Source organism: Sturnus vulgaris, chromosome 4, assembly GCF_052056855.1.
Source record: "Sturnus vulgaris isolate bStuVul1 chromosome 4, bStuVul1.hap1, whole genome shotgun sequence".
NCBI lineage: Eukaryota > Metazoa > Chordata > Aves > Passeriformes > Sturnidae > Sturnus > Sturnus vulgaris.
In genome coordinates this window covers 27,298,507-27,326,024 of record NC_142246.1, presented here as the reverse complement: position 1 = coordinate 27,326,024, position 27,518 = coordinate 27,298,507, and the positions used below count along the sequence as shown (strand labels likewise).

Here is a 27,518-nt window from a genome sequence, read left to right as displayed (position 1 = left end):
CAAGTTCTGTGTCAGCCTGGACCTGTCCCTCTCTACCATCAGTGAGAGCCAGCAGCAGGTGGGGGTTCCTCCTGCTCTGGGATGGAACAGGAAATGAGGGGAGCATAGGAAGAATGACATCCCAGGCATGACTTTCTAGAGAAGTGCATTACTTGGACCCTGCAAGCAGGATTATGAAACCATCCAAACACTGTTACCAAGCAGGATTTGCAGATGAGCTTTTCTAGGGTCTTCAATTAGTCTCCCAACAAGGTATCATAATTTGATTAGAGAAGACATTTGGATAGCCCAACTGCACAACTTGGTCAGCTGCACAAACCACATCTCCCCTTTCAGTCCTCATTTTTTAACCAAAGGCAGACATTTGAAAAAGTAAAAGCAATGTTAACTGTTTGTAAGCAAGCAAACGACTTTGAAATCTGGACTTTTTATTACGGTCCAATAGGTTCTTTTGTTCATATCCTCCATTTTCTAAAAGCAAAAAGTAATTTCTTTTAGCTGAATTGATTTCTGGACAGTTAACTGATCTTCATATAACCATTACTGTTCCAAGAGTCTGCTTTCAGAAAAAGGAAACAACACTGCAACTCTAAAGCATTTCAAAGTATAAATGGATTCACATACATCCAGTCTAAGAACGCCTCTGAATCACTTAACCCATGAGCTTCCAGATCTACACAGTGTAGACAGAAGTAATGACTGCTTTTCCAGTTGCTGTTGTTAATTGAAACTAACAGCCTGATACCATCACATAACATGATACCCTGTATATATTTATTATTTCAGTGTGGAACCATCACTCTAGTAAAGACATTTCACATATGGGTGAAAAATTGGATATGACTTATTATGAGATGATAATGACTTCATAATTCTTACAAAGACAAATTTCCCTAATGAACAGAAAATTATCTTCTTTTTCTAATCCAACAGACAAAAGTACAACACAGCATTTGTTTAAATAAAGGATTTCCTACTTGGGACTGTGTGTGTAAGAACATAGTGCAATAATAAAAGGCAAAGGAGAGCCAAGAAGAATGATTAGCATAGAATAAGATATAATACTTCTACTGCATGTTTGTTTTCCATAAGCAGGTTTTAAAGCTTTTATAAATTTTCAGTGGCTTACTATGCTGGAAGAGCATCATTATGACACTTTGATTTATAAGATAAAAAACTCCCAAAATACTCCTTTGAGGATTTGTTGAGGTTGTTCTATCATGCTTTCAAAAATCTTCTATATGCACAGATGGTACTATCCAGAGTTAGTACATCCTAACATCCTGCAAGCATAAGTAAAAGCAAAAAGTTGTTTCAAGAACAGTTCCAGATTTGGAAATAAACATAATCGCCATGCAGATACTGCCTCTTAATAATTAAACTTACTGAACACTTTTTTGAAAATTCTTCCACAGCAGAGATCTGAACTCTGATGAAAACATCACTGCTTATGGAAAGGGAGGCACAGCAATATGCAGCAATATTTAGCTAAGAGATCTTAAAATATATAAAAAGACTGGTCTGGAAAATGACTCTCACAGCCTGATTGAGCCACTGGCAGCCTAATGGCATTGTGTGACTCTTATTTTTTATGTTATTCCCCCTCATTTTCACTGATAATTGTGTGGATAAAAGTACTCGTGATGAAATATTCCCGCCCACGATAATATATTAAGGACACATTACTTATCACTTACATAACACCAGGATTATTTTTTCAAAAGAGGATTGGGTAATACAAAGGATTATCATTCTTCAAAACACAAAGTATATGCAGAACAACAGCAGTTAGAGGCAGACTGATCAAATGCTCCTTCTGCCTGAAGTACCATTATATGTCATTTTAACACAGCACTGAGTAAGCTGGGACTAAAGGAAAGTACACAAGGCAATTGCTATGAAAGGCTGAAAATCTACTTGTTCTGCTAATAAATGTCTAAATTATATCAATAATAATAAATCAATGAAACATTTAAACTGTTAGGGCCTTTTGAACTGCCGTTGATGTCACTAAATATTTTGCCGTGGAAACGCAGTTTGGTTAATAAAACAATATAAATTTACCTCTCCCATCAGGTTGTGGGTGGTTATTTCAACATCCTTCCTCTCTGCTGGGGCAGTGGCAGCTCTGTGCCCGTGGCTTGATGGAATTTCAGCAATTTCAGCTGAGAGAGCGTTACAGTGAGCAAGGCTTTATAACCTCTCTGAATTCTTCCACTTTCTAGCAAAAGCTTTGCGCTCACCCACCTTTATTTTTGTCACAGTTGCTAGGATGCCTTGGCGACAGACACCAGAAATATCTATGATTTGGAGACAAAGCTGGAGGCAGGTGTAATCCACACCAGACCAAAAGGAGGGCAGAGGCTCCTGCCAACAATCACTTCACCAGCAGAGATTCCTTGCAGCAGCAAAAGCCTTACCTGGGATAGAGCAAATCCACTTGCCTCCATCTCAGCCCCTGCATCTCATCTGCCTCACAAGGAACACAGGGAATAGATCCAGCCTCTCACCACTGAGGAAGAAGGAAAAGTTCTCTCCATTTGGGACACCCACCTCAGCCAATAGCACCAGATACACCCTGCAGGATTTTCCCCTCCTTGCTCTTGGTCATCCTACTGAAGTAGTAAAAATAGATTCTGGACCTTATTGCTCACGACTGTGCTAGCTTCAGCTACAAAATCTGCCTCCTGCATGGGATGTTACAATCAGCCACCACAAGTCTTTACAGAGGATCAGAGCTGGCCGGAATACCTTCCAAAGACCCCAGTGATGCATTCTTGGTGAAGCTCACACAGATGCTGGCAGAGACTGTGCTAGAAACAAAGCACAAATGATGTATACACTTGTTTAAAAAGCTCACACAAAGAGGGCCTTTTCTTTTAAATGTTGCTCATAGACTTCTGCATTTTAAAAGTCAATCACAATCAGGCAATTATTTAGAATAAAATATATTTTTTCTGGGTGATAAATGAAAATAGTTTCATTAAGTATTAAGCATCTGTTTTGAAGGAACTGCCCCTTATTTACATAAAATCTGTGTGTCATTCTACAAAATGAATGCTTTCTCTTCTAACAGTGTTGTGGAGGAAGATATTTGTTGCATTGAATTCATACAAACAACCTTATTTTCTTCACTTTCTCACTGAAAGAAGTTTTATTGCCAGACTGACTGTAGTAGGAAAATTACAATGTAATGCTACACCATAGTTAAAAATCCTTTTGGCCTCTAATGTTAGACGGAAAAATTGTTCTGAGAATAAAAGAACAGATGCTGACAGCCATAGCAATTCTCGATGCCAGGAAGCCATATTCTTTTGAAAAGGCTATTCATAATGTGAATAGTGCTTCATGTGAAGAGAACTCTATTATACAAGACAGTATATATTTGTAGCTAAAGACAGCCCCCCCAACAAGCAAATCCATTGATTTTTTTTCCCCTTTATCCAGATTTACTTGTTTTACAACCTCTTTTTGTTACATTAGCTGCTTCAGTGCTCTGAACACTTCTTGTTTACACATATTGCCTAAAACAACAAACTCTAAACAATCCTTAACATAAACTGGGAAATGTATTAGAGACTGGTATAAGAATCCACAAAATGTAAACTTTTAGAAGATAAAATTCGAATAAATCTGATCTATATGTTCTATTATGAGCTATTTTTCTCCTAAAGGCATCCACTGCTGCTGGCCCCCTCGTGCACTGAAACAAAAGCATCAGTTGTAGTGCTAGTGTAGTCAGACCACTGGAGCCTTGACATCGTTTTCAATCATGATGCCCAGACTAGACAGCAATGACAAAAATATCAGGTTTTCCCAATCCATAAAAAACCCCAAACATTGCCAGGTACCTTCTCATTAGAAGGAGTTTCCTGCACTCTGTGCACGTAGGACCTTACTCTATTACCAGGCTTATCCAGCTGTACCTCAGACACAGAGAGCTCTCCTCCTGCCCATGTCTGTGCTCCTGCAGCAGAAGCGACCTTTCCAACTTCTGGCACCATCCAGACCCGGACAACAGGCTGGTGCAGGTCAGAGAGATGGCAGCCCTGTCAAGTTCCCCACCCAGACAGCAGAAGGAAGTTCATCACCTTGGTGAAAAGAAGAGGGAACATTCTTGTTACACTAACTGAAAATGTCCTGCCACCCTATATTGCCATCAGCTGCAAATCAGCTGCAAATTTCTTTCACAAAGCCTTGCAGCTGCACCTGCAAGATTCCACCCCTGTGTGAGAGTGCTGCAGCAGACTCATGACTAAAATAATCATTGAAAGAGTTTCAACGTATAAGAAACAACTTCACAAGGGCTGAATAATGGCAACTGAAACAGGATTAAAATACATATCTAAAAGAAAGTAGTGTCATGTTAAGGTGACATTTTCAAAAAGACTCACATATAGGAACCAAGCTGAACTGCATAGAATATTAAAAACTCACACACAAAGTCTTTCTCTCTTTCATCTTCTCCAGTAACTCTGCACTTCCTTCTTTACTTCCACACACACTTCTCTTTAGCAGTTAATATAAACCTTTTGACAAGTATAATGTAAATTATAGGATTAGATTTTACATCACAGTATGCAGAAAAGAAAAAACACATCTTTAAAATTAAAGTTTAGAACTTAATGTTCTAAATAACTATCGGGGAACAGGCTCCTAATTTAACCAAAAGTGTATCCACATACTGGGTTCATATCTTCTGCTTTCTGAGTTTAAAAAACCACTAGAAAATCTGAAATATACAAAAAAACCTAACTAAATATTTGTTTCTCTAAACCTGCTGAAGATTTCTATCCAACTCCTTTAAATACACAGAAAGACTTATCAGAAAGATTTTCCCTGATAGAAGAAAAGTTCATTAACATTTACCATGCTGAAATCAAGCCAGCAAAAAGCCCAGAAACACATATGTGGTTCATGATGAATGAGTTCTGTTTCATACAAGGTGACAATTCTACAAAGTGGACATGAGGACATTCCCTATTCTCTGCCACATAAGCATGCATTTTCTACTGAATTCTGAGATGCCACGTTCACTGCAAAACAGACAGCATGCTTTCTTTTTCAAAAGTTCTTTTGTGGAAAAGCAGCCTATTAGTCTGCACTTGAAATGTAGTGTTTTACCAAAAAAGCCTCAAAAGTCATCTCTCATTTATCTGGATAGAAAACTAATGATGTTGGTAAATTGTTGAGTAAGGCTGATAATCTTTTAGAAAGCTCAGGCAAACAAAAGGTTTGAACAGCCTAGTTGCCCACCAAGAATAAAAAAGTCATTTTTATAGGGCATATTTGTGATGCCTGTACTGATATGCTACCCAAGCCTGCAGTCCATACAAGTGGCATTGTGGCTTTGTCCTTGGGGTGACAGAATGCATTTATTTAGATTCTAGCTTGTCCTACAGCATAGTCTCGTGCCCCAGAATGGCTTGATTTAGTCTGTTTTCTAGCACAGCACAATAGCTGCTTTCAACAAAACTGTTTTCTGACATTATATTTTGTTAACTGTGTTTGCAAAGAGCCAACTTGAAATGATTGCTGTGGATGGAAAGCACACAGGGCAAACTGGGTCTGCTTGACAGCAAGCTTTCCTTTGAGAGCCGGGTTACACACGAGCTCCAAATTTTGTAGTCTGTCACATTTAATCTGTAGTGTGCATAGCAAATCACTTAAGCACAAAAAATGTCATATAAAACCAGTCATGGCTTATGATGCAAGTTACAAAGTCTGCTGGTTATCCCCACAGTTTTGAAAGCTTTTCTTTTACAGTGGGCAGCTTCTGTGACTCATTTGTCATCTAGCACCATTTCCTTTCTGTACCTTTGTCTTATTCATTACATACTTTAGATGGTTGACTCGGGCATTAAAAAGTAAAAACTGAGTGTTTAAGCAGACCAGCAATGCTGGATACATAGTATCTGTGAAAACATACTTTTTATACAAGGCAGCATCACTAATCCATTGAAGTCCTGGGGACCATTCCAAACCTTCTCAGAGTAGAAAGAGATCTTCAAAAATCAAGCTAAAGCACAGACATTTGAATGAATCTTTGAATACCAGGAAATCTTTGAGTGAAAAATAAATAAATCACTGTTATTAACAATAAGAATCCAATGCAAAGGCTCACTGACCTTTAACATATGCCAGGATAGTGTATTGGTAGGCAAATATACCAGACTTACTATGAAGAGAGAAAGAGAGGATGTCAGTTTCTGCACAGAAATTACTAAGGGGCTAGGGATTAATTTCCAAAAATTCTGATGCTCTTCTGAGTCTAAGGCTTAAAGCTGATGCTCCAAGCTTTCTGCCTTTATCTAGATTTGCTTAGTCAACTCATGAATCCTTCAGCAAGAAAAGAGAACATTTTCTAGGAAGTTGATTTCTTTCTTGCTTCCTCTCCACAGAGACAAAGTCAGCTTAAAGTCAGCATAGCTCAGATGACTTCTTGCTCCCAGGCATATCACTGAGACCTCTTTTTCTGTTTTAGACAATAAATTTAACATGTGGCTTAGACTGTCATAACTAAGACATCACTTCTTATAAGTCCTAGCAAGGAGCAGATCCCCCTTCATCTACAAACCCAGAATTGTTGTCTGAGTCAAGCCCTGTTATCCCTTGTAGTGACCAGAGAAGGCTGTTGTTTTACTGGTCTGGCTCAATGCAGTTCCAGCCTCCCTGCTGTCACTGGCTGTGCTGGCAGACTGGACACTACCAGAACAAATATGTCATGCATATAAAACACGGGTATGCACAGACACACACAAATGTATAATCTAAGATGCAAGAACATCTCCAGGGTCCTCTCTGCTTTTATGTATGTCTTCAAGAGAAATTTAACTCCAGTTATACACCACCAATAGATCGCTTGGAGAAGCTGAGAAGCAGAAAGTCATAAAATAATTTAATCAAATTGTTGAGTTACCAGATGAAGCAATGCAGATGTTGCTGCATATATTTTCACAGATAATCAAGCAGAAGAACAATTGCTAACTGCTTGGTCTAAAACTACACGTGCATAAAAGCCAAAACTACAAAAAAGTCTTTTAACTCTAGCCTGGTTCTGCATTTGTCAGTGCTTGGTCATGACCTGCCTGATATTCTTCATCTGTTGACTTAATATCATGAGTCATTTGCCATCCCTCACTGGGCATTAAATCATTTGTATTGCTTTTCTTGACTGTACACATAGATAAACTTTGTCCACAAGAAAAGGAAAAAATAGGATAAACAGTGTATGTACTTTAAATTTTATGCAACCTAGATCAGTTACAAAACAACTTAAAATATAAAAGAAAACAGAAATAAAAAAATATTCATGATACCTTTCAATTTAATCAGCTTTAAAGTATCTTCTCAGATCAAACTGTCACCCACTTTTCTGAAAGCTTTTTTATAAAACAAGAGAAGATAGATCTGGGTGAGCATTATTCTTCAGCAATTAGTAGGAGCAGAAAAAAAATGCACCACTTGCCTGAAAGAGCAGGCCTATTTCATGTGAAAACTATTTCACTTTTCCTTTTTTTTTTTAAATAAGACTTTGGCTTTTCCAAGAAGCCCACCACTCTCCCACTAATGAAAAAATAATCAAAATAGTCTTCTTGGTTACATTAATAATGAGGAAAAAAGGGTAATGTTTAGAAAACAGCTCTTTATGCCCACACACACATAAGCACAGGAGACTCCAGCACTTCTGCATATGGTACATCCTAGAGTTCTATATCATTCTGTGTTTTCTAATGCATTGGAAAGCTCTTTTCTCAATTCCAAATGTCAGCAAGCTCCACAATTACTCTTCCTTACTCCAGTACCTTAATCCCAGGCTCTTGTCCATGGGAGATCTGCCAGCTGAGAGGAAGCAGTGCACTGCCTTACAAAAGTAAGCAAGAAGATGAGCATGCCTTCCAGGAATCAGGCACACAGTATGATCAGATCCCACCACAATGAGATGTCCTTGGCTGTCAGTCCAGACAGGGTTAGGGGCAAAAAGGACATACACACTTGGGCTCCTAAAAGTAAATGGCTGGGTTAAACTTCCCACACAAGAGCAAAGGCTGCCATTTTGCAATGAATATGAACCTGCACACAAACATCAAAGCCAACTCCAACAACTCAGAGAGGACCAGCAAATGAGAAGAGATTGAGACGAGGAAGTTGGAGGGCCTGGCATCACAAAGCATCCCTCACACTGCCTCAGCTGCCCTGTCCAGGCATCAGACAAGCAGAGAAAAGTTCTCTTTTTTGGATAGGCCAGGACAGCCCATTGTGCTTGCCATACTTCCTCTACAGAATAAAGATCTTCAGTCACGAGTGCTTTAATTGGACAGTGTGAATGACCGGTCCAAATCCCTTCACTGGCAGTTTCTCAATGGACTCAACACTTCTGATGATTAGCATCCCTAATAAATTATCACGTTCCCTTTGCTAGCAGTGAAAACATAGTTTATATTGTAGGGGAAAATATTTCTATAATGTTTCTTATTTTTCATTATGACAATAACTGGCATGACACTATTGCTATATTCAACTGTTCATAAATAAAAACAGACACAGATGTAGAAAGAAGATGCACAGAGCAAAAACCATCTGTTAATTTTAAGAAAAAGGGGGTAAAATCTGATTAGGTACAGTCTACTTGATTTTTTAATGAAGTTTATCAACCTTGTCAGAAAAGATTTTAATCTATTACAAGAAAGAAAAAGAGCTTTGAGCGATAGATGCACCTGAACAGATGTGTATATATATTTATATATCTACACACCCATGTCTTTTACAAGATACAGTAATTATGTAGGTGATCAGGAAGGTATTTGCAGAAAGCAATGCTTGCTAGTGCCTTTGTTGGACAGGTCTATTATACCTTATCTTGACAATTGTCTAAGAGTACTAAAGCCAAGCCTATGTCCTAAATAATATATGTGACTCAAGAATGCTCTTTATGTCCTTCAGATATGAAAACAATCTGTAAAGAGCTCATTGTAAATGGCATTATGAATGGATCTGTAACAGCATATTAAGAAATATTAAGATGTGAATTTAGTAGTCCTTTAACATACTTTAGAATTTGTATAGAAAAAATATTCTCTATATTCTGTGTTATTTTCTACATATACTCTATGCATATAATTTTCTCTATTTTAATGTGTCCCTAGCAGACATTAGAATTTATAGAGAAAAATTCTTTTTCCTAAAGCAAAATATTCTTCCCTACCAATCTGCTGAGAAAATAGTCATATGATATAATAATATCTGATACAATAGTTGTCTGAGATAATAATCAAGGCCAGGTTGGACAGGACTAGGAGCGACCTGGTATAGTGGAAGGTGTCCCTTCCCATAGCAGGGAATTAGATGGATCCTAGATGGCAGGAACTGGATGATCCTGAAGGTCCCTTTCAACTCCAACCATTCTGTGATCATAATGTGCTAGAATTAGAAGTGTCACATCATTGTAGCATGTATTAACTACAACTATAATTTGTTAGACTATTAAAAAGCCAGTGTATTAAGTATGGTATTCATGCATTAAGCAATAGCTGAGCAAAAATACAGGCAGTAGAGAGATAATCAATGAGTTAGATTTGCCTTAGGCACTACTTTATCACACCCTCTTTCAAAGTGTTTTCATGTGAAGCAAAAGAACAAGTAACTTCCACAGTGAAAACATTTCATATCATGAACCAGTTTTGCATTCCGCCTCTAGATGTGCTACATACAAAACAAAGAAAAAATATTCCCTTTGAAACAGATGTGAATTTCTATTGGCCTTGCTATTTACTGTGAAGTCTGCCGTGAGGCAGTGTTTATTTACACACTAAAGCGCTGGGAATGACCTGGGTTTCACTGTCAGTCTCAGGGTTTCCTCCATTAGAAAATAATTTGGGTTTAGACTAACCCATCTCCCCAGGTGTAGAACAGGTGTACACATTGAAAATAGAAAATTCTAATGAATAAGTTTGTATGGCAGAATTAATGACTGTTGATGAACATTAGTTCTTTAAATATTTAGAAAATAATAAATATTTTGCAAGGCAAATGAGGGATATTTATTTGTCTCTTCCTAAATTAAAAAAAAAAAAGAAAAGTTTAATATTATGACACTGGAATCCCAGGGGAGATGCAAAATATTAGTGCAGCTTGTAGGAGATAAAAGAAAAACAAGAATACCAATTATTATTTTTTCAGAAAAGTCCATGGCAAATAACACTAAACTGTATGAAAACTTAAAGAATGAGGCAGTATATATAGTACATTGAAAGATCTTAGGCATTCCTCATCAGAAAATGGGAAAAGAATTAAGTAGGCACAAGTCACAAGAATAACAGCATCTCAGAAAAAGAGCAAAAGCACCACGGTCAGTCAGGTGGAGACAACATGTTTGGCTGACAAGAAAGCAAATCTATGTGGAGCACAGTGCTGCTTCTCTTTTTAATCTTTTACAAACTTACAAGGGAATTTTGTGGGGAGGATAAAAGCTGCTGACCTGTGGGGCCATCCCAGCAGGGGCATTCCCTCAGCGCTTCACAGCCTTTTCATCAGCTGGGGATTGAGCCACTGGGCCAGCAGCTGCCTGTGCCAGGACTGGGGGATCTGTGCAAGGACAGAAAGGTGTCCCCTACTTTACATTTTTATCAGAATTGCTGCCATTTAAGTAAGAAAGTTGTTATGTCATTTATTGTTCACTTTGTCATTTTGCCCATATGTAAAATAAATATACCATTTATCAGGGGGATCCAGATTCAGCAGCACAGACCAAGAGCTTAGCTCAAGAATTACCTGAAGTGGCAAACTGCTGTTTTAAAGCCCAGTTTCTGTGCTTTCATGCTGCTTTCTCCCCAGTCTGACCACACACACCAAATTATATGGCTATCAACTGAATGAAAAGCCAGCATACTTCTTTATCTGTGGGAATGATGAAGGACCAAACAGACCACACAGAATTTTTAGTATCTTCCTTGTACATCATCCTATGCAAGTGAGGTTGTCCTCCCTATTTTTTAAACCTACTAAGCAGCTGCAAGTTAATTTATTTACTTCTGACATTATTTTAATATCACTGATTGTCTTAGGTTGCAATGCAGGATGTGACCAGAAGTATGTATTCTATCACCATCTGTTGAAATCAGCTGGGGCAGTGATCCTTATCTCTGTGGGAAATATTCTCTGCTAATAGGCCATCTGTTAAAACCAGGTGAGGCAGTCATCTTTATCTTTTCCACAACCCATCCTTCCTCCAGGAAGATATCATCTGTTAATGGCTCATTGGGTCCCACTGAATGACTGATAAAATTGCATCATCTCATTGGGAGATGCTCCAGCCAGGAGGAGGAGCCAAGCATTTCCTACCTAGATAAAAACTGAGATCTGGAACCAAGACAGCCTTTTTCTGCAGGATTCCAGAGGAAAAACTGGACCTTTCCACATCATCACTGGACCTTTGGAGGAAAACTGCACCCTTTTACAGGACCACTGCTTCAACTGAACCACATCTGTCATCCAGGAGGATGCAGCCACTATTTAATCAGACTGCTACCAACACCCTGACTGACTGATGGGGTGTCAGGTTGTATTCTGACTGTCAGTGTTTCTGGGTTTGTTTCTCTGTAATACTGTATTTCTATTTTAATTTTCCTAGTAAAGAACTGTTATTCCTATTCTCATATTTTTGCCTGAGAGCTCCTTAATTTCAAAAGTATAATAATTTGGGGGGAGGGGGCTTACATTCTCCACTTTAAAAAGAGGCTCCTGCCTTTCTTGGCAGGCACTTGTCTTTCAAACCAAGACAGTGATCAAGCAGCCTTCCAGATCTTGACAACAGTTAAAAAAGCCTAACAAAAAAACCCTAGGAGCCAGATCCCTGTCCAAGCACAAAATGTCTCTCTAACTAGTTCATGAGGCTCTTCACAAGGAGTAAAATGAAAGGACAAAGTTGCTCCCCCCTTCACCCATGTCTAGGATCCACAAATGGAAGCTGTTGTACTTCATACCAGTTACACTCCTGGTAGGAGATTTATACAAAAGCAAAAAAAGAGTAAAACACTCTACTTTCCTGAAGCTCAAAGCTATAAGATAATCATTCTTCTACTAAATCCAAAAACTCACAAAATGCAGTTACTTAAACCTATGGATTCACCACATAAGTGTTCCAGCATATCAGTGACATTTCATTCCTGTTCTAAAAACCCTCATCAGAAGTCAAAAGCTGACTATCACACACCTGCAGCTGTTTACAGCTATCTGTATCTGCTTCCCACTTCACAGGGGATCTCTGGTAGTGTTTAACAGAAATAGCAAAGGTAAACATCACTGGAATGTTTTTGAGGGCAGTCTTTGAACAGTAAAAGAAGAAAATAACTCACTTTCTTTGGTTACCGGTTCCAGAAGATTACAGAGTGCCAACACAAGCATAATCAGTCTGTATTTTCCTGATTTAAATGACCCAATGAAAAGCCTGGGAACAGCTATTGAGGTTTTAATTCCTCTCCTTTTTTTGCTGAAACAAATCACTGCTTCCCATTCCCATATACCAAGAGGTTAAAAAAAAATAGAAGTTCTTTGAAGAAATTAATGTCTTCAGCTTCTTACCTTGCTAGGAAAAGTCTGACATCAGTTATCTTCTTACACATATTGTGGTAACCATGATCCTAATCAATGTCGCTTATTACTTACCATGCAACACCACTAAGTATTTTTGGTTTATTTCTAATATTATAAATTATTGCAAGTATAGGTCTTACTTATTGACATTTTATAGATTGCTTATTGAAATTTGATAACTCATTATAACAGTGAGATTTTTATTCAACTTTATAAGATAGTTTGGAAAAGAAGACCAAGCTGCCTTTTTTCTGCTGACTGAGACCAAGAATGCAAGGTCCTACAAATGTAACTATTGGGGCTTTAAATAAACCATGGTTGCACTCAGGAAAGGGCATAAAACAGGTTTCCAAATGTCATCTTTGTTTGCAGACTGATAGGTTAGCAAAAACTTCTGAGCTTAAAATCACAGGAGAGAGTTGAAACTTGTAAGTGACAAGAGAACAAAGAGTAATTGCAATTAATTGTGAGAAGAGCAAAGCTGGCAGTGCAGTCCCCGCAGGCATGAGGAGCAGAGGCAGAATTCAGCACGAGCTCCAGCCATGGAGCAGAGACCAAAGCAAACACACACAAAGCAGCACATGTGAAGGTCACCAGATAACAGCCTGATTAAACACAGCTAGAGCCCTTCCCAGCACCAGTCCCCAGGCAGCCTTGTCTTGCCACCATTTGTAGGTTTACTTGTGATGGTACTGCTATTTATTCTTTTAAATTTTGACACCAGCCACCTTCCCTGCCAGATCAAACCTCTCAGATGTGAAACCACTGATGCTCTTCAAGACACAACAATAAACACGTACACAGAAGAGTAACTCATGTTCCCCAGGGGCCAAGCTGACTCCACCACCTCCTCACAGACCACACTTCTGAAGTGTGTAATAGCAACACACACTCCTTTTGCTTCTTTCCTCCAGCAAATCTGGCACCACTCCAGTGAGCGTGTAGTGAAACCTTGCATGCACTGCTTCTGCTCCCATGCTGGCATGCATTTCTCCCTGCTGAAATCCCGTCTCCCAGCACTAGCACTTTGGGATGGCAGTGCAGTGAGTTTGCTCTTGAAGCAGGTGCTGAAATGCTAATATTTACACAAGGACTGCGGAAATGAGATTAGGCAGGCTAGTGCTGGTCTATAAAATTATCATGCATTAAGTGGTTTCCCTAATTTGTTATTTGGGATAAAAATTAATTCTATTATGTGTTGCATTATATTCAATAACATAGTTGTGAATTTATATATACATCTTCACTGTGTTATATTTTAATAAATACATTATTCTATAATTCAATATCTCCTAATAATTAGAACCACAGATGTAGAACCAACTTTTACAAAACTACTATTAATGTCAGAATTCTTTTTGCACTCGTATCTTTTTTGAAGGTAAAAAGAAGAAAAGAAAAGCAAGATTCTTGGGGTGTGGGAGTTATTTGTTCATTTGGAAGGGAGGATTGAAAGGAATTAAGATGATTCACAAAATGACAAAAAATAAACCCAAGCCAAAGCATTTCCTAAAGTGTTTCCCATATTATCTCCATTTTCCTTCTGCTTCATTGTGAATCAAGCAACTTCATTGTCTGAAAATGCTGAATTTACAATATTCTAAAGCTTTAAAAGACGAACTCAATATTTTATCCTAAACCATACAGTGCTGCAAAGGTGAAATGAAGATAAAAAAAAGACTTGTCAACAGTTTTTTTTGTTTGATTTTCTTCTCTCCCTACTAGAAATCAAGGTTGAGATTTGGGGGCTGCTTTAAGAAATACCTTATTTTTTAGCAGTCCAGTCAAATTTCCCTCATATTCACTTAGAGCTATCGACTTTTTTTTATTTTTTAAAACCCTTATTTTAACATTTTGTTTTAAGAAAAATCCTAAATGTCTCAGTTTAGGTATTTAGAACATCAACTGCCTTTCAAAAGTAAGAATATCCATTATTTGGCTAACTCATTCTGAGGTTTGAAGCCTTTTGAGAAGCGGATGCATCCTCAAGCCATGCAAGGCTGGATATCAGGAAGAATTTTTTCTCTCAAACAGTCATCAAGGATTGGAATGGGCTGCCCAGGGAGGTAGTGGGGTCACTACACACGGGAAGTGTTCAAGAGACCACTGGATGTGACACTTAGTGGTACAATCTAGTTGAAAAGCCAGTCAGCTAGCCAGGGTGTTCAGGCAAAGATTGGACTCAAGGTCCTTTCCAACTTTATTAATTCTATGATTCTATGGCCCAAATAAAGAAAATGCGCTAGAGGATGAGTAAAGTGAATTATAGGCAGCAGCTATAAGACATCTTCTTGGCATGTTCTGCCCAAAAAAAGCAAAACACTGCACAAATGCATCCAATGGCATACAAAATACACAATATTGCACTCAAAATATTACTTAAATTATTATTATTATTATTATTATTATTATTATTATTATTATTATTATTATTATTATTATTATTAATGAGATAAGAATTAACAGGTTAGAGAACTGAAAAACTGAAGCTAATTTAATGGGAAGTTAAGCAACTTTTTTTCTTCTTGTTTAGAAACAAAGGCTTGATTTATGACACAGCAGCCATGCTCTGCTCTGCAGACCAAATGATTCATTTCCTCACAAACCTTTCTGGTGCAGTCAGCATTGCCACATGCAGGCTCTAGCCATGCAGATCTAGTCACAGTTCTACAGTATTAAAATACTTTGAATTTATGGAACATATCTTTCTCTCTATAGAAAACAAATATTAAATTATGCTAATTATTGTAGCACTCCAACTAAAGCAGGGTCAAAACTTAAAAATAACACCTTCTAACAGCTATGTAACATGAAAGGGCAACAGTGCTACTTATGTAGGGAACTTGCATTAGTAGTTTACACGTGGTAAAAGAAATGAATGAAAATTTGCAAAAGCTACACAATAATCACAATCACAATCAACAGCAGGGTCCATAGCACCATCTGTAAAGAACTTATTGAAAATACATAACAGAGAGTTGTTGACTGGGCTTTGGTGTATTTACTGCTGGACACCTGGGACTCTGTCACACATTACAGAGTCCTGCTTTTCTTGCCATGGGCAATAAAGTTTTGCATAAACAGATACACATGACAACTTTGATATGCAGTTTAGTTGTGTGCCTGGGCAAAACTGAGACTGGTCCTGGGGAGAAATGGAGTTAGACACCTGTGGTCAGTTGTGCCCATGCCACGAATGAATAGCAACACAAAAGAATGTAAATCTCAGAGAGTCAAAGGTTCTCAAAGTTCAAAAGTGGTCAGTGAGACAGACTGAAAATGGGGCCAGAAACCTCAAAGGGAAGGATTAACACTGCAGAGCACACTGGAGGCAAGGAGGATGTTTTTGACCCACCTGACAGAAGTATAGCCACATAAGAGATTATAGAAAAAACATGGTCACTAATATTTAGTGTCCAATTTAAAATAGCTATGCTTGCTTTTTTGAGACTACTTAATGCTATGTAGTTATTGACACATTTAAAACACAACCATTACGGCAGTCAGTTATGATGTTCAGCAATTCTATTAATTGGATTTGATTAAAATTATTAAAATTAGCTACAACTTCTAAATGAGGCACATACAAAGTGAAGGACACAGAATTTAGGACCATGTGAACAGGTTAGTTCAAGGGATGCAGAGGTACACAAAAAATCCATGGAGATGGAAAGTCACTCCAGCAACAGCTGGAGTTTCTTCAAGGTATATAGCCTTATATGCACATTCATGTACTCCATGTACGTGTCAGACACTCATGAAATGGTTTGGGTAGAAAAGAACCTTATGGAACACCTAGTTCCAACCCCTCTGCTGTGGGCAGGGGCACATTCTACTGGACCAGATTGCTCAGAGTTCCATCCAAACTGACCTTGGACACTTCTAGGGATGGAGCATCCACAGCTTCTCTGGGCAACCTGTTCCAGTGCCTCACCACTCTCACAGTAAAGATTTTTTTTCTAATATCTAATTTAAACCTACACTCAGTTTGAAGCCATTCCCTTTTTTCCTATCAGTACATGCCCTTGTAAGAAGACCCTCTCCATCTTTCTTGTAGGCTTCCTTTGGGTGCTGGAAAGCCACAATTAGGTCTCCCCAAAGCCACCTCTTCTCCAGGATAAGCAACCCCAATTATCTCAGCCTTTCCTTGTATGAGGTGGTCCCACCCTCTAGTCATCTTGGTGGCCCTCCTCTAACAGGTCCATGTCCTTCCTGTGTAGGGGACCCCAGAGCTGGATGCAGGGTTCCAGGTGGGGTCTCAGCAGAGCAGAGCAGAGGGGCAGAATCCCCTCCCTCCCCTGCTGCCCACATTGCTTTGGATGCAGCCCAGGACACATTTGGCTTTCTGGGCTGTGAGTGCCCATGGCTGGGTCATGTCCAGCATCTCCTCCACTAACACACTTCTAAGTCCCTGCTTTTGGTCTGTTCATGCACAGCCTGTGTTGATAGCCAGGGGTTTTGCTGACCCAGGTGCAGCACCTTGCACTTGGGTGTGTTAAATTGCATGAGATTCCCGTGGGGCCCCTTGGAATGTCCTGGTGCCTTTGGATTGCATCCTATCCTCCAGGTGTGTCAACAGCACCACTAAGCTTGGTGTCATCTGCTAATTTGCTGAGACTGCATTCAATCCTATTGTCTATATCATTAATGCAGATAATAAATAGCACTGGTTCCAATATGGACCACTGAGGGTCACAACTGGTCACTGATGTCCATCAGGACTCTGGATGAAATGGTCCAACACATCCCTTATTCATCTGACACTCCCCCCATCAAATCCATCTCTTCCCAGTCTAGATGTTGTGATGTCAAAGGCTTTACAGAAGTCCAGATATGTAAACAAACCCTTCAGCAAAAAAAAACAAAACAAAAAAAAACAACCTTTGACTGCAGTGGTAGTGAAGGCTGTAGGAGACCGGAGGAATGACTGATGGGCTCAGAACAACTGGGAAGTGCTGGGGGTCAGGGTGAGTTCTGTGTACATGGAACAATGCTCTGCTCCACACCCTAGGCCCACTGAGCTTTAATCAGCCTCTGGTCTGGTCCAAAATGGAACCTGACCTCATGGCATGTGGTGAGCCCCAAAATTATGCCAGCAACGTCCAGGAAAACTAAAGCACAGGCTTAGAGGAGGGCCCACTGGGCCAGAGCAGAAAAAAGGACAGCAACATCTGTGCTGAGTTGCCACACTCCACTGGATCCTAGGATGGTGATTACATACCTTTTTTTCTTTCTTTCTTCTCAAAACATTTTGGAAACCAGACTAAAATATTGCAGTCAATGCCTTCGTAAGTGCTTGTTGTGTCTGGATAAGTCATAGTTCACCAAGTTAAAGTTTGCTAAGTGTGTGAAGTGCCTTACTTTGTCTGGATGTTGTTATAAAATTTGCCAAGTACATTATTCTACCCAAAAGTTCTAAAATTTGCAAGTAAAAATTTGTTGTCAAATTCCCTGAGAATTTTGTTCTCTCTCCCTTGTATCACCCGGAGTGAATCAAACTGCTTTCCATAAACCTGCTGAGTGGGCCAGGGCATTACAAGGGTGATTCCTCAAACCAGACAAGCTGCAATTTGTAAATAAGCACACTGCAGATAAAATGAGGCAAAATGCAATCTAGCAGTTAATGCCACTGTCACAGTTCTGCTTGACAAACAGAAGGATTCAGTACCTTGTCAGTCACAAACGGGTCTTCAGCTTCTTTCACTCTGACAATGTAGAACAGACCCACAAAACCACCTGGGCTGAAGAAGAATTACTTCAGTGACCCTTCTGGCTTACAGCCCATCTGCCTCTTACTGATGCAGCCTCTGTCTGGAAAGGCTCCTGAAGAGTGCCAGGAATGGGAACCTTTAAGGCATTGGGAATCTATCATTTAACTGCTGGAAAGGGTATTCCAGCAGGCAGGTGTGTGAGGGGAGGTAATCTCGGGCCAAATGGAGCCTTCACTTCACATCTGAAGTAAACACTGTGTGCTCCAAAGCTTACCTACATTGGGGTTTTTTTTCCAGCCTCCTATCCAAGGAAACACAATAACCCAAAGCACACAGCTCGTCAGATATCAGGTGTTGGTATCAGGCTACCAGATCCCAGCAACTCGTGACAGTGTTCAGCAGGCTGTGTGGGTGGCTGAAAGATTAATCTACTTGCCAGAAAAAACACAGCAGGGCTCTTTAGTACAGCCCACCCTTGTGCTGTCAACAGGGGATGTTGGAACAGGGTGGTTGGGAAGAACATCAAAACCCACATGTATGAGCTGAGGGTGTCTGTCCTTCCTCCAAACATGAGCAGCGGATGAAGCAGTGACTGCCAAAGCTCAAGGGCTGAGAGCAGAATGGCACTGCTCATCATCATAGCCCCCAGATGGGCCAGCGTAGGCTACTGCAAAATATCTACCAAGCTTGGAACGGGATCCGGAAAGGACAAAAAATCAGCTCACTTTTTTCTTTTTTTTTCTTACAGAGCAACTTACAATTCTGACAGCTCTGTGAAGTTCTAGCACTTCCTTCCTTTCACTTGCAAACCTGTCAAAAAAACCCAACAAACATAAAAAAACCAAGAAAACCAAAATAAATTGAAAAATTCTTCTTTTGAATCTTTTATTTTGCTCAACCACATAAGACCAGTATGATACAGAATAGTCTCTACATTCCCAGCACTACTCTTCGGAGTAACAGGTGGTCCATCCTCGTTTGAAAGGAGAAAGAAATCATTTATGATGGGTCAACTAAAGCCCGAATTCTAAGATAGAACTGTGGGCTCTCAGCTAAGATTTAGAAGACAATGTAATCTTAAGAAGAAGGACTCTGCAATTTTTTTCCAGCTTTTAATTACTTCTGTTCCATAGTCTCCAACATAACTTTCCCAGTCATTAATTTAATCTCCTTTGGCTCTTTGTTGTCTTCTTAGTTTGTCAATCCCACTTTGCAATTGTCAAGGCTTCTGTTATACTGGGGTCTCTGCCAGTAACCCAACTTCTCACCTACTAGTTCACCCCGTATCCTACTCTTTATCAAATCCCAGTCCCCTGTCCCTAAGTCTTGGCTCCCCTTCACATTCATCATGTCCCATGTTCATGCACTGTCCTACTAGCCCAGTTCCTTGTGAAATCTGTACCTGTGCTCTCCAAACCTGCTCTTCCCTATGTCAGCTGGATCTCAGGCTCCTCCCAGCAGCCCATGGCACTTTCCTCCCTCACACTTTCTGCCCAGCAGAGGAATCACTATGAAAGGAGAGAGAAGTGGATGTCAGAGTTGTTCCGAATCAAGAGATCACAGCAAAAGCTCTGAACTGCTCTGCTCACATACCCAGTTCTCTTTGGAGATATCACATACAGGCAATTCTGCCACAGGTAGCACTGATGAGGGAACAAGGTACAATCTGATCAACACCAGGGTGCATAGATGTTGAAGATTCAGGAGACTAGAAGAGACCTCAAAGAGTAATCTGTTCCACCACTGCTCCAGAAAGAATACAACTATATTTTTGTCTTTCTTGATTAATACTCAAACAACATTTAATGATGCTAAAATCATGAAAATCCAGATTCAGTAATCCATTCCATTGCTTCAACCTCATTATTGCTGAGCCCACTACATATCATCTGGTTTGTGACATTAGGAAGTTATCATGTTTTGTTAACTATGAACACTCTTCATTCCTGGAGCTGAAACGAGTCCAGACGTTTCAGCATTCATTCATAAGCCAAATATCCTAATTCTTTTAATTATTTTTATTCCTCTCCTCTGGATACTCTCCAATTCATACACATTTTTTGTTGAAGTGTGTAGCCTACCTGGACATGGTGTTACAGTTGAGGAGGATTTCTCATGTCTTCCATGCTGTTGTCCTGTCTTATGTATCACCATACAATGTTTGTTTTTATTGCAGCAGCAACTTGAGTAATCTACCATAAACCACAGCTCTTCCAAAGAATTATTTCCCAACCCTTATACAGTTCATAACTACAACATCTTTGTTTTATCGCAAACCTTAATTTTAATTCTGTCTCCAGCATAGTATAGTCTCAGTCCCACTTCAATTGCTACTGCAGATATAGCAAGTACCACTGAGGTCACTGTTAAAAATACTCTGTAGCACTGGGTATTGAATAAACATGTAATCTTTCATTTTATTTGATAACATTTTCACAGGTATGTGAAAACAACAGTGTTGAAAGTGTATGAAAACTACTATATTTTGTAGACTTAGTATTTAAACTTTATTTTTAGACTAGTATTTTGTAGACTTAGGACAGAAGACTTGGGCAGACTGTTCAGAGAGTAAAAATGAAGACTGGACAAAAGGACACTGCCTTAGCAGGATCTGGAGCCTAGCTAAAAAACAGAACAGTACCATGTAACTGAACTATCTTACGATATTTTAGCAAGTCAACACAACTAGTCTAATTTTCAACTAATTAATTGATTAAAATAAAAATTCATATGAGTCACAAATATGTGTGATGAACTACAGACCACATGGCTAAAATTTGCCAAAGTTATAAGCAAGAGGAAAGAGGTTCTACAATATGGAAGGCAGTTCCGTTTTTTTGGCAGATGGATCCACTAGACCCAACTCTCTCACATATGTGCCAACAGATACCCACAGATCATAGATTCACAGGGCTTGCCATCACTATTTTTCTCATCTAGCCCAAACTGTTCCACAGATCACTGTAATTGTACCTTTTTCTCTCTTTTTTTTTCTGTGCTGAAGTTTCAAATACGGCTTTCTTAAAAGCCACGGAGAAAGACAGCATGTTACTTTGAAGAAAATCAGCTTTCTTTGAAGAGCAACATGAAAGTCAGAATTTTGTACGGTTCATTTCACTTCAATTCTTTTCATCACACTCCCTCCACATTTCAGCTGAACAGTAAACATAATCTTTAACGTGCAGCATCCTCCTACTGAAGCCTTACCACAAATCACTAGACTGAGCTGCTCTATGAAGCTGCCCAAGTCTGACAGCTGACGTTCAAAACATGCTGAGTAATGAAAGAGATGGTCAAGCATGCTAGCAAAATGCACAGCAGTTTGCACTCCCAAACAAAAGTGTGAGGAAAGTTTTTACGTATTTCGACGGTTTTCCTACTGTTTTTCTTAAGGCAATAATGGAGAAGAAAATAAAGCTCTCACATGCATTAGCATTAAAACGATAAGCCATTTCAAAGCATCATTGGGATGTGAATGAAATGAAGTAAAATCATCTGCATGTGATAGAATTTTCTTAAATGGCCTTGTTAGAGGCATGAAATTTTACTCCCGTGATTTGGTACAAAGCATACATATACAAAGAAGAAGCTGAACTATATTTAAAAACGCATTGATGTACTTTACACATTTGTAGTGGCATCTGAATCGGCTTCACTCAATGTGTGGCAAAACAGCACTGTAAGCCACTTACCCAGGATAATATGCAGCAAGATTTCTATATTTTTCTTCCCACCAAACTTAATTACCAAATCACTGTGATTTGGCTCATGTGATGGACTGGTCTTGAACAGCATTAATTAAAAATATATTTGTTACAAGTAAATTTTGTTTCTTTGTAAGGCTTCATCAAATAAGTGAAAATGCTGAATGAGAAGCAAGGGTAAATGCTGTATGCTTCTAACAAAATATATTTTAGCTCTTAAAGAGAGAAGTCGTGATGCAGGGAATCAAAAGGAGTAAAAGCTCCTTCAGGAAATGTTGGGAAACAGTAAGTGTAAAATCTACAATACAAGTGATTGTTCCCTAAAGGCAGAACTCATGGAGTCTCCACTGAAACAAACACAATTTTTATCCATCACTAGCTAATTTAAATAACAGATTTTAAAAAATAAAAGGCCCCTCCAGTAGAAGCAGTAATGTAATTTAAGTTAACCCTACAATTTTAGGTTGCCTTCTATCATACTATTTAACACCAATTAATTCTATTTTACAGTGCACTTTATACAACTTTATTATATCTTGTCTATTTATTATATCAGTTCAAATAATTGGCTCGATGACAACGTGCAGATGTTTAGAGCATCTCAACATGTAGAGCATCTCAATATTTACATCATGCTGATGGCAGCTCTTATGCAGCTATATTGCCCTGGGTTTGTTGATTCCAAAGAAATTGACTGTATTTTTCCAACGTGCCAATAGTAGGCTTAACCTTTTTTGCCATGATTCTCTTATTTGGGCCTTTATGGAATAAAGACTGCATTGATTTTATGGAAGGAGAAAAAAGTCCCTCTCAATCAGAGTCAGCAATTTTCAAATATGAATAATTCAGAATATGAAAATAAAATCTTGTCTCTTGGCTTGTGAGGACAAAAAGTCAAAACATAGTCATTCAACCTTACACTGTCTATGAAGAATTCTGTTTGTGTTAGATTTCATTCTAAAACAACAACCAAATATTCATATTCATAAATTCATCATCACATTTCATTCAACATTTATTATGCCATGTTTTTCTTATTTAAAAGATCTTACCTGACACATCTATAACAGGAATATTGAAATAACTCTAAACTACATTAGTCACAGACAAATCCATTTTCAGTGACTGAGATACCTGGCAAAACACTCTTCAGAGCGACTAAGAGCCAAAGCAGAAGAAACTGCAAAAGTTATTTTTATTGCTGTAATCAGAAGTGTGAAACCAAAACGGCTGCTTTTTAGTATCTGCATTTAAAGTTAAATATTATTGCCAAACAATATTTTAATAATTAATAAATTTTGTTAAGGTTTTAAGGAAATGTATGTTTATTAAAAAAAAAAGAAAAAAGATTTCACAAATGTCTTTCCATTTCACATATGCTACTACCCGCATAACCTCACAAAACAACAGACCAAAATAAGAAACAAACTAAGGGAAAAAAAAAGAAAGAAAAAAGTTAATGTCTTAGTGTAGGACCCAGCAAGCCATTCATACTTCAGACCAACTCTGTTTGCTACCAGTACACTTCTAAAATTTCTGTTATACAGTATATAAATAAAAAATAATATTTGCTTATAAGTGTGAAGCAATTCTCTCTAAAATGCAGGGTGGGCCAGGTGTGTATTTGAAAATGGCCCTTAATTTTAGAACAAGGTACACTGAGACAGATTTTCCTATTGGAGAAGAACAGATTAATACCAACCAGCAGAAACCTCTTTGCTACGTACCATATTTACCAATAAATATTTCCAAGATAATTCTTGTAATTATGCAACTGGAGTACAAATAAATATACAAATCACTTTCATAGAAAATTCCCATACACTTCATAGTGTTCAATTCAAGCTAATTCTCGCAATGAAATATTCAAACGCAAACACAACCTCTGATCTGATAAACTGATAGCAGCAAAGGAAGAGTTGAATTTGTCTGTTTGATTAATTTCTGACCTGGATTCAAACCACCCAAAGTAATTTAAAACTGCTAACTACTAGTATCAATGTTTTTTTTTTAAGAAACTCATTGATAAAAGTATCAATGGCTTTTCTAAAGAAACTCATGATAACATTTACGCCCATTGATTAAGGTTTCGGTATAGTTACAAGACTTAGCTGTCTATGCAAGGTGCAATTACATTTATTTCAGTGATGGGAATTTACTAAGCACGCATTACTAAATACTAAATAAAAGTCAGTTCTGGCTCTAATTTATCATCTTTAATCTGCTAAAACATGTTACTGCTATCAGTTATATTAAATAACCTAGAATTCTTTTCATACAATGTCGTTTAAAGTATGTACAGAAAACATGCTTAGGAGGATAACAAATTATATTATCTATGTATCTATTATCGACAGAATATCTATTATTAGGCCTGTGGTTGCAAATTACTCTTCCCTTTCTCCATGGTCCCATCCCCCCAACAGCAGATCATTTTCAGTGCCATTATTGTCAAGCATATTAAATTTTCAGGACGCACAGTTGTGGTTTCCAGGTCTCTATTTACTCCTTGAACTGTGTTTTAACTGGGCATTCTTACACTTCAAATGACAGAGAAGAGGCACAATAACGTTTTACATACTACAGCTACGGAGAACCAGATTTGTAACTAACTAGTGGCAATACCAGCAAAATTAATTAAAAAACCCCAAACCGTCATTCATTAAAAATCACGCAGTGACATAGAAAAGATGCGCGTTACACACATTCCTATCGCTGAAACAGACGCTTCCGAAGTGAGGAGATGGCGTAACTAAGGAGATGGATTTCCCATGTGAAATGGAGTTACCTCTGGCTTACCTGCTCCAGCAGGAGAGGGACGCGGCCCCGCCAGGCGCGGAGCGCAGCCCGCTCCTTACGGCGGCACTCGTGTGACAAATGGCTTACGGGAGCCTGAACAAAGCGATGCTGCTCTAGAGAAGCATCGCAGGGAACAAAGTCATCTCTTTGACAGCTCCTGCTTTTTTTTCAGTGAAGCTGAAACAATACAGGACTCCCCGGGAAAACGCTAACAAAGGGGAAGCAGAAGGAATCGGAGAGAACCAGCCCAGCCATTGAATTCCGCGGCAGCAGTGAAGTGACACCTTCTGAAAATCACCCGCACGCCTCCTTACACCTTCCACGAACAAAGGCAGCCCACCAGCGGCAGGGAACTACTTACGGGGGGGATTTCTGGCCGTCCTCCCGGCGCAGCTCCTGCCCCTGGGCTGCTCGCCGCTGGCGTTGCCCAGCCAGAGGGCACATGTAGCACAGACCGGGCAGCACAAAGCGGAGGGAACACCCCCGCACGGCTCCGCACAGCAGCGGGCGGCTCCGCACGGCGAGCGCTCCCGGAGCGGCGAGGCCGGGATGCCGAGCCCCGCGGGAGGCTGCGGAGCTCCGGTCTGCGGCGAGGCTCCCTCCCGCTGCCGGCACCGCAGCGGCCCTAGCGCGGGGGAAAGGGGTGGGGCGCAGGGTCCTACCTGCGCTCCCTCTCCCTGCTGCCTGAAGGAAGCGCCGGCGGCTGCTGCGGGCGCGGTGCCGCCCAGCCCAGCCCGTCGGATGCCGCCCCACGGCAGCGCGGCCGCCTCCGCTCACGGGCGCCCCGCAGCGCCGCGCCCGCATCCCTGCCTGTATCCCTGCTCGCATCCCTGCTCTCATCCCTGCCTGTATCCCTGCCCGTATCCCTGCTCGCATCCCTGCTCTCATCCCTGCCCGTATCCCTGCTCTCATCCCTGCCTGTATCCCTGCCCGTATCCCTGCTCGCATCCCTGCTCGCATCCCTGCCCGCGTTCTTGCCCACACCCTTGCCCGTATCCCTGCCCGTATCCCTGCCCGCGCTCCGCGGCCAGGGCGCTCGGCCCCTGGCTTTGGCAAGGATGGGGTAAAGCTGGGTTTATCCGCACTCACCAGAACCCAGCACGGTTGCACTGCCCGAGGAGGAGAGGTCCACAGCTCCAGATGCACCACACTCTGAACCCCGTTTGTTCTCTTCTTGCTGCAACACCAAAGCCTGAACCCAGCGCCTAGCCCATGCTGTAGCTAGGCAAATACTTATCCCCTTAATTTACTGAAAAATAGGAGGAACTGCAAGAAACAAACACAAAACCAACTGTCCCCCAACACAGAAGCACAGGAATCAACTTCCCTTCCTTCTCATAGCCTTAAATCCAGTATTTGTATCAGCACTTCTGAGGCCCCTTCCAATTCAGCTCACTGCTGCAAGCTTTTACCAGTGCTGCACACCTGTTTCCTGAGTTTCCCAGGGAGAACATGATAAAAGCACATGTTGCACTTAGTCCCATCCAGACTCTTGCACTTTTGGAACTAAAATTGATCCCTCAATTCATGATCCTCCACCACTGACAAAGATGTGTTTTGTCAGCCAGCTCTCCAGATTGTCCCTAGAGAAAAAGGCCTTGCAACTTTAGACTTTGTCTGCTCCTTTATTTTTTGGCCCAGTCAGAAGTAGTCCTTCTGATATTCTTAAAAGGAAATGGTCCGTAAGACCCATGCTAGGTTGGACCAAAGGGCTATCTTACCTTTTTTTGTTTGTGTTTTTTTTTATCTCTGACTGTGCCCAATACCAGAGGTTTTAAAGGAAGAATTTAAGTTTAGGTAGGCATTAACAGATATTCTCCCACTCCTTGGTGAGCTGTTGCTCAGTGAATTCCTGTATCAAAGTGGAATTTGTGAAGAAAACTAGTCAATGACTCTGAAATAAACACTAGAAATCACTTTTTCACTTGCCGTCTTCTAGTGATGACCAGTCATACAAGCCCTGGGAGGCACAGACTGTTCCCTGTTCAGTCCCATCACATCTAAAGCCACAGTCCACAGGGCACCAATAATTTGGAAGCTTAAGCACATGCACCGGGTCTATTTAGGTGGTTGTTAAGTACATTGACCTCTACCTTTAATATATAAGAATTTATATCCAAAGTATACACATACAAAACACCTTGATTACCAGAGCTGAATTTTATAGCAATCTTCCAAAAGATTCAGGGGTTTTGCTGTGTTTGGCTTTACTGCTCTCTGCAGCACTTAACACATTTTTAAGAGGTAGAATTGGGTGGTAGAGATTGAAAACTTCAAAAGTAGCCCCCAGGAAAGAGGTGAATCCAGCTTTTGCCAGTTCCTTCAGATCGGTCAAATTGCTCCATTACATCAGACCTTTGTTGGCAAAGGACAAACTTTTCACTTTCCTGGAGCAGGAAATAAGTAAAAATATTTTTGGTGTGTTGGGGTTTTTTGTTTTGTTTTTCTTAAGAACCGACAATTTCTGGAAAGCGATGCAATCACAGATCTCAGCAGCAAAATGATGAATGGGCTTTAGGCACGCATAGCTTTATCAGCAAGTCTTGTATTTAGTATATCTTGTTATAGAAATATTAAAAATCTAGAATTTCTGTGGAGAAACCCAAAGCTCTCCAGGATGTGCCATGGCTGCTGGAAAAGACCCAGGTCCACTAGGTGGCACAAAGACGCCATGTAAAAGCCAGCAGCAAGCAGGGAGTGCCTTCCCTTCCAT

General features: G+C 39.9%; 1 protein-coding gene across 1 annotated transcript in view; it reads right to left on the bottom strand.

Annotated features, from left to right (window-relative positions):
* The window catches only part of CRACD (capping protein inhibiting regulator of actin dynamics), a 128,996-nt gene extending 103,564 nt beyond the window's left edge, over nucleotides 1-25,432 (bottom strand). Inside the window, exon 1 of the mRNA XM_088163397.1 lies at nucleotides 25,167-25,432. The gene's annotated coding sequence lies outside the window, so the exon portion shown is untranslated. The remainder of the gene's footprint in view (nucleotides 1-25,166) is intronic.
* Between the last annotated feature and the right edge of the window lie 2,086 nt (nucleotides 25,433-27,518).